General features: G+C 36.0%; 1 pseudogene; it reads right to left on the bottom strand.

Moving 5' to 3' along the window:
• Positions 1–1,381: 1,381 nt before the first annotated feature.
• On the bottom strand, positions 1,382–2,247 carry LOC105544600 (annotated as a pseudogene).
• Between the last annotated feature and the right edge of the window lie 3,023 nt (positions 2,248–5,270).

The following is a 5,270-nucleotide window of genomic DNA, read 5'->3' as shown; positions in this document are numbered from 1 at the left end:
ACAGACACACCCAGAATTATTACTCTGTATCTCTCAATCCAATCAAGTTGACACTCAGTACTAACCATCACAGACATCAACTTATTTAGGTTTCACATATGAGTAAGATGATGTGATATTTGTCCTTTGGTGCCTGGCTCATTTTACCTAACATATCGTCCTCCAGGTTTATCCATGCTGCTGCAAATAACAGGATTTCATTCCTTTTTGTAGCTGAGTAACATTCCATTGTTTATAAATACTACATTTTCTTTAGCTCTTCATCTTTTGATGGACATTTAGGTTGATTTTATATCTTGGCTAATACAAATAGTGCTGGAATAGAGACGGGAGTAGAGGTATCTCTTTGACAAATTAATTTCAGTTTCTTTGGATATATATTCAGTGGTAGGATTGTTGAATTACATGTAGTTCTACTTTTCATTTTTTTGAGAAACCTCCATAGTATTTTCAATATGACTATATTAATTTACATTTCCACCAACAGTGTATAAGAGTTCCCTTTTAACTGTATCATTGTCAACATTTGTTAGTTTTTTATCTTTTTGATGACAGCCATTCTAACTGGTGTGAGATGATATCTCATTGTGGTTTTGATTTGCATTTCCCTGATGATGAGTGATGTTAAAAATTTTGTCATATACCCACTGGTTATTCATAATTTGTATATCTTCTTTTGAGAAATGTCTATTCAGGTCTTTGCCCATTTTTAAATCAGATTATTTAGGTTTTTTTCCTGCTATTGAGTTATCTGATTTTGTTATACATATTCCTGATATCAATCCCTTGTCAGATGCATTATTTATAAATATTTTCTCCCATTCTATATGTTGTCTCTTCACTCTGCTAATTATTTCCTTTGCTATGCAGAAGCATTTTAGTTTGATGAAATCCCATTTGTCTATTTTTGCTTTTGTAGTCTGTAATTTGGGGTCTTATCCAAAAAATCCTTGCCCTGACGAATATCATGAAGCATTTCTCCTGTGCTTTTTCTTTTAGTAGTTCTACAGTTTCGAGACTTACATTTGAGTCTTTAATCTTTTTTTATTTGATTTTTTTTCTAGGCAAGAACTTTAATGAATTGAACTGTTATTGACAACATCAAAAACGAGTGTAATATATACAACATTATCATTTTATGTCAGGAGAAAATTTCACATGTTGTCAACAGTACACATCTGGCTGACCTCTAAGGGGCTGGCATAGTACATACATCCATGACAGGTCAACTGGACTTTGGTGAACATGCTTGTGCCTCACTACAAATTCCCCTTTCCATGAGAAATGTACAGAAGGAGAGATATAGAGTGTGTACCCCCCAAAAAGGGCGAGGCTGGGAACTCTGTTAGAAAGCACTCTCAGAGGTCCCTGTGCCCAGTGCTCAGAACTTCAGGGTGATGACCAGCTAATACTTGGGCTGCTTTTCTGTCACAGTGCTTGTCAAAGCTCAGCTGCACTGCAGCCTCCATGGCCTGGATCTTCGTGGCACTCTCCCAAACAAATGGTTTATTCTCAGTCTGTTGCTTCTCACTGGGCTTCTTAGTCAGGGGCTCCACTGACCAGTAGATGTTGTAGTACAGGTCATGGTCAGCATTCGTGTAGTCATCCAGGTATTCTGCATCCAGCTGTTGCTGCCACCATTGGTCTTCTCTGTGACTCTGGGTCTCTGCAAAGTACTGACAGAGGTCCTGGGTGACTTCCATATTGCTTAGGTCACATTCTACCTCCCCATCTGACTTGGTCTCCATCTCCTCCTCTTTAGACTAAGCTTGTTCTTCTCTTATGGATGCCTGGATCCTACTGTTGTCATGTGGATGCCGCCCAGACCTTCCGAAATCTGTAGAACTGAGGTAGCAGTTCTGCCAAGTCACGTGATGGTCAGAGAAGGACATAGGATACCTGGCCTGGTTATCGTAAGCTCTTCAGGGAAGAACTGCAGGAGGAAATTACCATGGAAGACTGAAATAGGATTCCACAGCCTTCCTACAGGCATTCTGGTGGCTTTGCATCCAAGCCATGACATGATGATAATGTTGCCAATAACGTAAATACACCTGATGAGAGTGCCAAAACTCAGTAGCTCTCAATGTTGATGCCTTTACTGCCATCACTGATTACGAAAGTCCAAATGGGATCCAAAATTCATGAGAAAACAGTTTGCAGCTTCCAAGCAGTGGGCAAGCAGGGGCCCATTTTTCACTGGAGAGACAGAGGAGTAGTCGGGGGAAGACTGTTGCCAGGGCAACTCTGAGGTGATTTTTGTATAGGGTAAGAGAAAAGGGTCTAGTTCCATTCTTCCACATGTGGATATCCAGTTTTCCCAGCACCATTTATTGAAGCAACTCTTCTTTCCCCCATTGTGTGTACTTGGCACAAAAATCTGTTGGCTGTAAATGCATGGATTTATCTGGGCTCTCTATTTTGTTTCAGTAGTTTATGTGTCTGTTTTTATGTCAATGCCATGCTTGTTTTGGTTATTATAACCATAGTATATTTTGAAGTCGGGTAGTGTGATACCTCCAGCTTTGTTTTACTCAATATTGCTTTGACTATTCGGAGTCTTTTGTGGTTCAACATGAATTTTCAGATTGTGTTTTTGATTTCTGTGAAGAATGTCATTGTTAGGTATTGCACTGAATCTGTAGATCACTTTGAATAGTATGTATTATTTTAATAGATGAAATCCATGCAAGATTCACTCTATAAGTCAGGTTATAGGTACAGAAAGATATATATAGTATGCTCACATAATTATACATATGTACTTAGATATCATTATAGGTAGATTGCTTTTGTTAAATGAATGAATGAAATATTGATGAGATTTGCAGAAGCGTAAAATCCCAAGACAGAAAGAAATATTAAAAGTCTTCTGATCTATAACAGTTCCCAACTGATACTTGAGTCCTCTCTTCAGTACCCCACTAACTGGTCATCCATCCTCTGATTGAACATTGCCAGTTGATGGTAAATGCACCATTTGTTTAAATAAATCAATTCTGTCTTTGGACAGCTCAGACCAATATGTTCTATTTCACATTTGGACCCATATTGCTTTTTGTTTAACCTCACCCTCTATAGCCAACATAACAAATGATACACATTAAAATGGAAAGCTCTATGATCAAAGAGTGAATGCAAAAAGAATGTCTGCTTTCGAAGTTCTCATAAAACCAGATTACAGATCCATGAACTTGTCCATTTTTGGGAGTGAGGAAACTTGGGACCAGAGAGTAACCTTGTGCAAGACCATAAGGACTATTTAGTAGCAGTAAAACTAGAATTCACGTCTCTTGATTCCTGGTAAGTGTTATTTACAGTATGTTTTCCTCCAATATCTTTAGTGGCCTAAGAACATGGACTATGGGGTCACAATGTCTGGGTTTGAATCCCACCTCCACAACACAATAGATGTATAATTTGAAGCAAGCTACTTACTCGCCCTGTGCTTCAGTTTCTCATCTGCAATACGAAGATAATAATAGTACCTCTTCATACATTTTGGGAAGATTGTGTTAGCATTGCCATATTCTTAATAAATGCTGAGAACACAGTAAAACTTACTCAATACATATTGGTTATTATCATTTATAGTCTTTTCAAACTTGCAAAAACACTGCCAATTCACAGACATATTACCAATGAGTTCTTAAGAATATTCAGGCTCCCCTAAAACATATTTGACTCTGGAGCATTCCTTCTCTCCTTTGGGGAAAAAATAACATAAGCTTCCTAATTATTATATATAAAATATATATGCTATATAAAAATATATAAGTAATACATAATCTAAAAGCTATTGTATACTACTTTCAAACTTCTCTCAAAGAAATCAGTCCTTTTTAACAGTTTATTAAAGCTATGGTCCTAGCAGAGACTTGGGTAAACTTTCTGACTTGAGTACCAAAGAGCAAACCTTTCCTTCCCAGCACACCCAGAAGTTTCTAAGTGCACTCAGGAGAAGATATAAATAAAGAATTGCAAGCAAATATAAAAAGAACGGGCAAATCACCATTTTAAAAGGTCTTCTGTTATCCCACGGAAAAGTTTGAAAAGGAATACAACTCATTCTCTATAATTCAGGTCAATGAAAACAGTAGCCAACTCATCATTTTTTCCACAAATTCTCTTTATAAATAAATGTCAACTGTCAAGTGCCAACTCATGGCTAGATCACTAGACACATAAACCTATTATTAGCCAGCTCCTAGTTACATTAACTGGAAGATTTCAAGGCAGAAGGAAGTTAGATACTAAGGAGATCTACTTTCTATATTTATGCAAAGTTAGGAAGTCAAAGATTGCATCTGCTGCTATTTAAAATAAAATAATAAAATAAAATAAATATATATAAAACCCTGTCCTTTTCCTTTCATTTTCTTCTGAATGCATTAAGTACAAGACATTTAGGCCAAAATTTTCTTCAGACAGAAGTCAAAGCTTTCTGAGATAAAAAGGACGTTAAGTACACATTAACACTGGGTCTGGTGGTAATTGCAAATTCCCCTTATTTATTTTAAAGCTTCGTAAAATAGCAGAAGAGAAAGAGGTGGGAAGAAGATAAGTAGAATCAAAGTATGGATACACTGGATTCCCATAAGTATAGACCATGGCATTTGAAAAATTTTAGAAATCCTTCTGTGTCTGTGCCATATTCGGGACAATTAATATACTGCAAATATACTGATAAAATAAAAATTCCAACCATGTAAAAAAAAAACGCAGTTGACAACTTGTACATTATGCAATTATGACTGTCATTTTATTACTGTTATTAATTCATTAGTGTAACTGCATTTTTTCAATGTCATAATGTGATAATAAAGGATTTGTCATTACTAAGTTAACCTCCAAATATCTCTGACCTCAGGGGAGGTAGTTGCACACTTTCAGTCCAAAATGAGCTGTCAGTTACCACAATGACATTTTGATGACTACATTACCTTGTAATTAAATGTCTCAACAAACTTCTGCTTTTGACTGACAAGTAGTTAAGACTATCATTGACCACAGGGCAGTTTCTTTATATTTCAAGAATAATGTTCCTTGTATTTTAAAAATAATTTTTTATCTCTGAAGTAGAAGGGCAAGGCTTTCAAAATTAAAATGTCTTCAGTAATATATTTATGAACCTATATTTGGCACCAGTAAAACAAAGAAAATTCTGCTACATCAGATATATCTGTTACACAAACCATTGTCTTGCTGGAAAACTTTGATTAAGACATTTTTATGATGTTCTTTATTAGTATTATGGAAGATACAGATAA

The sequence above is a fragment of the Mandrillus leucophaeus genome, unplaced genomic scaffold (genome assembly GCF_000951045.1).
Source record: "Mandrillus leucophaeus isolate KB7577 unplaced genomic scaffold, Mleu.le_1.0 Scaffold1081, whole genome shotgun sequence".
NCBI lineage: Eukaryota > Metazoa > Chordata > Mammalia > Primates > Cercopithecidae > Mandrillus > Mandrillus leucophaeus.
Note: the sequence above shows the minus strand (reverse complement) of the source record. Positions and strands in the feature narration are given on the sequence as shown.